We start from the raw sequence: 10,090 nt of genomic DNA on the forward strand, positions 1-10,090 counted from the left end.
CCTTCTGCATGTAAAGTACATGCTCTGCCACTGAACTATGCCCCCTCCACATGCCACTGCTGCTGGCCAGTAAGTCTTTAATGGGAACAAGGAGCTGGCTTGGGGAATAGGAAACTGGCAGGAAAGGTGTTTTAGGGTCAAGGAGAGTGAGAGGTAAGCCAGGAATTCTTTAAATCTGAGCCAAAAAATAATAATTTCAGAGCTCATGAAGTTTGCCTCTGCTTTGAAGTGAGTTTTACAAGCCCCCAAAGCTCATACCTCAGCCTGAATACAGCATGCTTCGCCAGCACCTGTAGAAAGAATGAGTTCTATCATGTGCTTACTAAATCCAGCAGTCCATTGCAACAAACCACCAGGGAGACCAATCCCCCGCCCCCAAGCATGAGAAAAAAACCTTTTTATTGAGTCTTCCTAAGGGTGCGTTTCTTGGAGGTGCAACTTCATACAACACATGATCCTGTCACAAGTTCCAGCAGACCTTGATGGCCTAAAGCAGGGATGCCAACTGGATGTACATGGTTCAGATCCAGTCTCAATTGTATCTGGTCCCTGGAAGCCCTAAACATTTTAATCAAGGTGTAGAAAAAAAAAGATTCCCTGCAATTTTACTTGTAAATATACTTTATTTTTTTCTTACAAATTGTAATGAAAAGAGTTATTCCACACTTTAAGGATGCATCTCTTCTTGGGTTTATTAATATTTATTATTATACTTCTATCTGTCTTGTCTGTCTTGTCTGTCTTTTATTTAAGAGCCTGGTCATGTGGCATTTGTAACCAAATATGCTCTCAGGCCACTGTCAGAAGATTAGAGTGAAACCCAGTAATACAGAAGTAGACCTAAAAGAAAGGAATCTTTCACAGTTGCAATATGCTGCTGTTTCTGCACCTGTAAAAATATAAGCACAATGTACGTCACTTTACTAACTTCAACTGAACTGTTCCATTGAAAGAATAGTACCTTCCAAATGTGGTTTGGAGGGTTGCCCAACCTTCTGGGGTAGATTTCGGGGGCACATGGGGGGATGCAGGGGGGGCGGGGAGAAAACCATTCTGCTGGCAGTTTCTGTTCCGCTGGTGAATGATCAGGGTTGGATACAGCCCATTGCATTCAAGGTGGCTCACCGTTTAAAATTAATGGCTAACAATGTAATAAATGCAATACAAAAGAGAAAAAGAAAGGGAGGGAAGAGGAAATCAAGTAGGAAACATGGCCACTACTTGAAACAGTTCTGGGAGGAGAGAAGCCAAATGGCTGTTAGTCCCAGCCAGGACAATGGAGGCAGGAGCTTTGCCGTCCTCACCCTCTGCAGCAGCCAGGGGGAATGGATGCCGATGGAAACCATTCTACATGGGGAAGAGCCAAAATGCAGTTGGCCCCATCCAGATGATGAATTTGGAGGTTCACTTCAGGTGAAACATTTAAGGCAACCTTCCCCAAACTGGTACCCTGCAGATGTTTTGGACAACAACTCCCTGTATTCCTGATCATTGGCCATGCTAGCTGGGGCTGATCAGAGCTGCAGATCTAAGGGATTTCAAAGGATCTAAGAAGGTTTTTGGTAAGACTAGAAACATTTATAGGGTAAGGGTTCCTCACATCCCTTACCAAAATTCTAATCCCAAGTTTGCAAGCGGATCAGCTCATGAATGACCATATATTTCTCAAAGCTTAGGACTACTTAGAAGTTTGGCTTAGTATGTTACGAAGAATTTCCTTCTTCTTCTTGTAAGTAGTACATGATTTGCGTTGGCGCTTTAAGCCAGACAGAAGAAGATTAAAGTCTGGAAAGCCTAACTTCACTTGACCTGCAAATTCTTAAACATCAAGGATAATCTTTCAATTTTTTAAAAAATTAACTCTTATGGTGATCACCCTCTTGAATAGCTTTATGTTAAAATTACATTTAATACTGAATTAGGTTATACTGTGGTTAGTTATTCATGGAAGATAATTTTAAAAAGCAAAGTATGAATCTCCATTTTCTGCCATCAGCATTATAACACGTTCCAATAACTGTCTAATTTTTAAAAAGGTCAAATCAAACTCCTACAATCAAAACTTGATCTGTGGAATTCAACAGAAGGGTTAGTATATAAAATTTTCAGTGGAGCTGGAAGAACAAATAAGTCAAAGACATGGAGAAATAGATCTACCTAGAACTTTAGTTAGGGTGTAATTCTATGGGGATAGGCAGCCACCTCCAAACTGGGAGGTGACCACCTATCCAATGCAGGGCAGGAGAAGCACGGAGTGCTTCAACCACCCTGCATTTGTGGCTAGACAGCCGATTTCATCTGTCTAGCCGTGGGAAGGTGGAGCGGAGGAAGCGGCTACCGGACGACACATTGGATGCGTTGTATCGGCATTTCTGCCTTCCCTGCCCCGGAATGCCCCCTGGAACGCCCCATTTTTGCTGCTCTGCACTCCTCTTCCGAGTGTGGAGCTCGGGGCCATTCCAAACTGCTTGCGAGGCAGTGCAGGAGGTGGGGAAGGTCGGTTCTCCAGGAACCAATCTAGGAGCACGGGCTCTGAGGTTGGTTCCTGGAAACTGACATATCCTATGGCCATCTAGCCACTGACTAGCAGCCATAGGATTGCTCCCTCCCTGATCCAGTCCTATGAGCTGCTCTGCCGTACAGTGGTTTACACACATTGAAGCGCATGGGTTCCAGTACTCCCACGGAAATACAACTGATTGCTCTGCACCACTGTTAGACCCACTGGTTGGCTATGTTACCAGAGCAATGTGGTTACAACTTCCCTGTGGCTGGATCCCCTGCCATTCTGGTAAAATTTAAATAAGAGAATCACATGGAGTTACATGAAACCCCTGTCAGAGTCAGCAACATGAATAGGAAAGGGTTAGCTTAGTGGTTAAGACGCTGAACTGCAGACTGGAAGGTCGGCAGGTCAGCAGTTCGAGACTCAAGTGCTGCGTGATGGAGTGAGCTCTCGTCTTCAGTCCCAGCTTCTGCCAACCTAGCAGTTCGAAAGCAAGAAATTGCAAGTAGATAAATAGGTACCGCCTCGGCGGGAAAGGTAACAGCGTTCCGTGCACCTCGGTGTTCAGTCATGCCAGCCACATGACCACGGAAGCGTCTTCGGACAGCGCTGGCTCTTCGGCTTAGAAACGGGGATGAGCACCGCACCCTAGAGTCGGACACAACTGGTTGGGGACACCTTTACCTTTTTAGCTCTCATGTGATCAGAACCTGACTCCATCCTTTAAATATTACAGGAGCAGGGTGAGATCCTGCCATGGCAACTTGCCACTATGGCAACATAGCGCAACTAGAAATGTTGTCTTGGTGTGTCAAGGAGTGTTGATCTTTTTCAAGTATTTATTCAATAAGTGGATTGCTTATCAGGGAAGATCAGTTGGTATTTCCACAATAGGAGGTGAAGACCAGGGATGTTTGTTTAATGGGCTATCTTCCTGCAGAGTGGGGTTTGTGACCAGTGTTTGTTTACTTACTACATTTATATATTGCCTTTCTGCCAAAGTACTTGATGCAATTTAAAATAATGGCTTACAGTCTTAGGGCACAATCCTATGTATGTTTAGTCAGAGAAAAGGCCTACAACTCCCAGCATTCCCCAGCTAGCATGGCTGGCTGAGGAATGCTGGGAGTTGTAGGCCTTTTCTCTGACTAAACATGCATAGGATTGCGCCCTTAGAGACGTAAGGCAGAAAAGGCAGGTGGGGAGGCAGAGGAGGATAATAGGCAAATTCAGATACCAACACTTTCAGATTGTTGTTGGGGATGGATGAAAACTCTTGTTTTTGCTTTCTCCTGCATTTGATTTTCCATATTCTTTCCATCCTGTATATGAAGTAATTTGTGACTTTGGGTAAATTCTGATAAAAAATGAACTGAAATGACATTCTCACCCATCTTTACTGACCAAATCCAGTAGGTACAATTAAACCCAGCATGCAGAGGACCATATAGTTGTTACAGATGTAGTTCTTTAACAACTGCCATGTAGTTGCTAAAGATGAGGAGCCTCTCAGAAGAAGGGGGGTGGCAAACCTAATTCAGCACCACAAACTTTGTTGAATACACAGGGATTGAAACCCAGACTTGGAAGAGCAATGCATTCGAAGACCTGGGCGTGGATGGACAAATCTGTCCATTTTTAAAACCTCGAGTTCTTTGCATCCTGTTTATGAATGATTTTTGCTGATTAAATCAGTTTATGCTGATTTTTGTAAGTTCTTATACAAAAGTAAACTGAAAGAAATTCTCACCCATCCCTAAGTGAAGCTACTTAATGACCAAGCTCAAACTCACTGCACTTCGTCCCAGCCAAGTCTGTGTGGAGGAAACTTCACAGTCTTACCTTTCTGTCTGATGCAGTTGAGTGGAATGGTCACGGATGGAGGCACTTTTGGGAGAGGAGGATATGAATGGCAGGTGACTGGGATCTAGTCAATGGAGGGGGTCTAGAGAGCTTTCAGAAAGAGTGATCTATGAGTGGGAACAGGTTTCCACTCATGGAGTTCTTCCCTCCTTGAGGAACACAGAAGGCTGCTATGGGGGGGGGGACCTGATCCAATATATGGGTGCCTCATGGGGCCCCTGCATAGCATGTTTGTATGGTGCTACATCATCAGTGTCATAACACCAGTTGGGAGAGTGAACAGCTGACTAAATCCAGGTGATCCTTGGCCTCTTCCTTTCTGCCCAATAGGTGATCAGTGCTGTCAGGTGAGATAAGTTGATGACCTGAGGTGTAGGAGGGCAGATGCTCTGGAAGCAGAGCATTAGCTGTGCAGTCTTCTGCATTTATACATTTCTGGATCAGGGCTTTTAAGCACAGTCTATAAGTGAGTAAAACCTGGCAGCCCCATTGATTTTTAAAACACATGGTTTTATCATGGATGGCAGCCATAATAAACAACGTTGGCCAATCAGACTGGCCTTGATAAAAGGATTTATGAGGCTAAATTATTACATTAATTCATGTGTGGAATATAAGGCATAACACAGTCTGAACTGAGCCATTTTAAAAGCCTGTTGTCTATGAGACCACCCAAAATGTTAAAGGCTTCAAACTAAACAAGTATTTTGCACTAACTGATGTCTAAAGAAAGGAAATTGCTATAATATATCTCCTATATTTAAGAGAAGAGAGAGAGAAAATAGTTGTACCGACCCAGCTTTATATTGATAACTAATGCATATTTTAAAAATGTGATAATACACACACTGAATTGGTTCACATGATCACCACAGCCAGTGTGGGTTTACAGCACATGTGGCTACTAGGTGGGTGATCAAAGTTCCTGCAGCTCCAGCTTCTTGTTACATGCAAAGCCAGAGAGGGTGTGTTGTTGACAAGCCACCCCAAACCCATGGGTTGTTTTAGAGTTGCAGGTGACTTGTCAACCACTCCCAACAACCTCTCTGGGTTTGCAAGTAATGATAAGCTATGGCATGCCCCCGAACATTCAGAATGGGTGCTGCTGCAACAAGAAACCCCATGGGGAAATTTACCCACAATGGCTTCTGGTTATATGTGAACCAGGCCATGATCTACCAGTGTGCTCTCCTCACCCAGTAATATAGTCTAGCGCAGAAGTCATAGTATTTTGCGATTTGGACTTCCTGGTTACGCACAGATAAATTACTTACCTGCCCTGATCCAGCTAAAAGGCATACCCATACAGAAGCAGATTTCTGTGTGCATATCCTTGACTGGATGATGCACCAAGCACACAAATGGGTGTTGTGTATGCACTTCATGGCCCAAACGTGCTCTCAAGGCTGTACATGAATCTACACCCATTCCATGTTATCATTCACTCACATAGACAAAACTCCCAATGCAGCTACAGGTGTACCACTGTTCTATTAGCATCATTACCTCAAATGCACAGATGCCCTAATCCAGCTGCATGCACATATAGCTGCAGTAAGATAGTTTGTGATCACTTGTTTAAAAGAGGGAATGGGAAGCTACATGAAGCTTCCCTCCCAAACAGATGATCAACACGATTGCTTATTATCTGACTAGGGCTGTATTTACAGCTATACAATATGTAACTGGAATTGGCCAGCAGTGTGCCTGCATTATTGATACCAATGAAACTATTTTAGGGAGAGATTTTGAATTCTTTAACAGTTACAGTCATGTCACCTTACCATTGCAAGTGTAGCAGCATGTTTTCCTACATTATTTTAAAGAATCAAAATTCTAAACACATAACCTAGAAAACCAATGGTTGCCTCCTTCTAGCCCGGCTATGTATGGCTAAGCTGCCTTGTTCTCAGTTTAAAGAAGACCTGTAGAAAGGAAGTACTTTTATAAAAATGGAAATTCTCAAATAATGAATGACAATGAGTATTCAAATAATAAAGTGGAGAGATATGGTTCAGAAGATAATGGAGGTACTGAGGCAGCAAATTAATATTTCTGAAATGAATTTACAATGAAAACATTAGGGACAATAATGCTTAAGTGACAACTATACTTGTCACTGGCTTGAATGAAATCGCACCATTTACTAAAGCTGTCTCAACACCAGCTCTGTTTGCTGGATCAGTTGTGCAGTGACTTTATGCTGAGACACAACTATCCTGTGCCATACGGAAGTGCAGTGCTGATGGTATTCAATAGTCCTGGTTCTAGGGATGGTATCTCTGAAGGCTTCTCCACACTGTACCACACTGCTGCTGCAGTTTTCAAGGTGTATGTATCATCAGTGGAGGCTGGTGGTTCCAATTTCAGTGAGGCTGTGAATCCACTCTGGGTTCAGTCAGAACCAGCCAGAACTCTGAAGGAGCTATGCAAGGTGCTGAACCCTATCCCCCAAATAGGTTCAACACCTTAGATAGCTCTTTTGGAGTTCTGGCTGGTTCTGACTGAAACCCAGAATGCATTCACAGCCCCACCGAAATTGGAGCCCCCAGCCTCCACTATGTATCTTGCATGCTGTCCCTCCACAATGGAATGTCATGAACAGAACATGTGATGGTGCAAGATTTGCTTATAGTTCACAGGTTTGATATTTATCCAGAAGTGGACAACTGTTTTCTACCACCACTTCCCAAGACACAGACAAGGGCAGGATTGTTCCCCGTTACAGAGTGAGGAAAATAGTAAAGATTTGGCAATTACTCATTGTATAAAGAGATATAAAGGGAAAACAGCTTGTGTTCTACAAGCCTGAAGTTGATTATAATGATTCTACAGTCTGCTATTATGGCTGTGACAGACAGCCGCAATTTAGCAGTAGAATTTTCAATCAGCACTTTACCTGAGGAATGAGTAATGGGAACAAATAGTTTTCCATGCTTGTTCCTGGTCATCCAGCCCATTTTCACAGCCAGAGCAGTAGATCTACTGCTAATTTCTCACACAAGTGGCTACATTATGGCTTTTACTAGCATGCAGGCCAGCCCTGTTCCCCTACCAAAGAAGAAGAAAGGTGTGACTACAGGGAACAAAAAGAAACAAAATGTCAGGCTTGATACCCTCACCTCATCAAACAAAATAGAGAATGCCCTTTTGTTAAGAGTATGTTATCCACATGTTAGGTAGACTGAATCACCGTCATTTGCCAGCACAGAAATGTGCATCAGTTTTGTAAAACAACAAAACAAAACCCTAAACTAAAACAAAGACAAAACATTTATTACAATTGTAAATCTCCAAAGCCTGCCTTGTCATTATCCTATCCTTATTTGGCAAACCATAATTGCCCATCTTTGTCTTCTGTCTCTCTCTTGCTGTTACTGGAAATCATGAGGAAATCATCTGCTGGGCTGAACTATCTAATATTTCCTTTCTGTAAACATCTGTGGTAAAATTTAACTTGCATGCTTTATGCTTTGTCGGTGTTTTTGAGCTAATTTTTCCAGTGTCTAGCTCAGTGTATAATCTACTGTGTGGGCACCATGCTTCTGCCCAAGATATTCCTGTGTCTGTCAAGAACATGTGTAATAAACCTACATGGATAAATGAGGACACATGGTTAAATTTACATTTGGGGAAAAACACCCTAAAATTATTGGAGACAGAAACTTAAATAGAACTCTACTGTTCTTCTCATTGGCTAAGAGGTTGGCTGCAGGAGTAGAAATAATGTAAATGAATAAACCTAGTAAGTAGAGAGTTGGACTGCTGTTGGAGAAAGAAGAAAGATCTGAAATCTGAAGAAAGAAGCCAGAGGGTTGCAGTGGATCCAGCCTCCAGGGACAGAAGAAGCTGAACTCTTAAGAGGGATGGAGCCAATAGGCTGGGATGAGCTGGAATTGCCTTTTATTTATTTATTTATTATTAAATTTATTCATCGCCCATCTGGCTGGTCACCCAGCCACTCTGGGCGATGTACAACATACAATAAAACAGTTTAAAACAATAAAATTCTACAATAAAAACATTTGCGAGCGGAGATGGGTTAAAGAAGATGCAGACAACAAGCTTGGGTTGAAAATTGGGCCACATTTATTGAAATAGCTGCAAAGGGGTAACTAGGATGGGCATCTAACTGTGTCAGCAGCTAGCTGGCACTTCTTGGGCGAAAACACACCCAGCCTGAGGGGTGGCGGTGATCTCGCCATCCCTCTGGACTGCCCCTTCTGGGGGAGGTAGACCTTCCGGTGTCACCCCCAACCCGGTGCCGCGAAACACCTGGGTGAGTGAGTAGGGTTGGTCTCCCAGGCAACCCTTATCCCCCCGCCGAGCCGCACAACCCGTTCGGGGGGCCCTCAGGCGTCACCTGTCACCATAAGGTGCCTCTGCATGCACACCATCCCTACTTTCCTGTTTTGCCCGTCCTAGCCGCCAACTGGAATGTGACCGATGATAAAGACCATATTCCCTTACAGGACACACTCGACCCGCAAAACAGTGTGACGTAGGCAAAAAAGACGCACAGTAATAGGCCAATCGAACTGTGAGCCAAAAAATTCCTACATGATTCCCAAAGGGCAACCGGTAATAAACCCACACTGCTTAGGGGAGGGTGGGAGGGAGCTGCGTTGAGCCAGAGAGCTGAGTTTGAGAAGGGGGCTGAGTTTAAGGCAACTCAGCCTGCCCCTCCTTGCATGGTGGTGCCACTGGGGTGCACCAATCAAAGGCCCCTGTGTCATGTCACCCCACCCGCCCGCAATGCCCCCCCCCTTTTAGCCAGACAAGCTGGCGCCAGGTGAGGGCATTTCCTAAAATACCCTAACCCACCCCAAATGCCTGCCTGAACAACCACGTTTTTAATGCACGACAGAAGCTCATTAAAGAGGGGGCATGACGGAGTTCCCTAGGGAGGGAGTTCCACAGAGTGGGGGCCACCACAGAAAAGGCCCTCTCCCCCGTCCCCACCAGTCTAGCTGTCCTGGCTGATGGGACAGACAGAAGGCCATCCGAGACTGATCTTGTTAAGCGGCCTGTCTGGTGCTGCTGGAGGCGCTCCTTAAGATAGGCTGGGCCGGAACCATATAGGGTTTTAAAGGTCAAAACCAACACCTTGAATTTTGCCCGGAAAACAACTGGTAACCAGTGCAACTCCTTCAGCACTGGAGTGATGTGATCTCGCCGGCGGCTGCCTTTAATCAGGCGAGATTAATAATTGCCTTATTGCTAAGTATTGGCTTAAGTAGGAAAGCTGTCTAGACTAGGTTTGTATGGATGTATTTTTTTCTACATTATTTTCATTTGTTCTTATGATTAACTATTCAAACTGTTTTAAAATTAGAATTTCCCCCTCACCCTAATACCTTCAAATTAAATGTTTAAACTGCTGCCATAGAAAAAACCAAACAAAACCCTTTTAAAGAAGCTACATTTGTTTTTGGTTTAGCTTTGAATGAGGCCTTGTTATTCACCCCACGCCTAATTGCCTTACTGCACTATCCAGTACAGGGAGTTGACTGGATTGGTAAGTAAAGTTGCAGGGTTTAAAATGTAAAGGGCTGTTTAGTTGCTGCTAGGAGGGCCTTTTCTACTGTGGCACCCCGGTAGTGGAATGAGCTTCACAGAGTGGTTCGCCTGGAGCCCGTATTGTGCTTGTTTTGGTGCCAGTAAAGACCATTTTTATTCCCCCAGGGATTTCAGTTTTTCTTAAAAAAAATAAAAATCTGA

Source organism: Heloderma suspectum, chromosome 3 (genome assembly GCF_057233095.1).
Source record: "Heloderma suspectum isolate Gila_16-S chromosome 3, 16-S_ref, whole genome shotgun sequence".
Lineage (NCBI taxonomy): Eukaryota > Metazoa > Chordata > Lepidosauria > Squamata > Helodermatidae > Heloderma > Heloderma suspectum.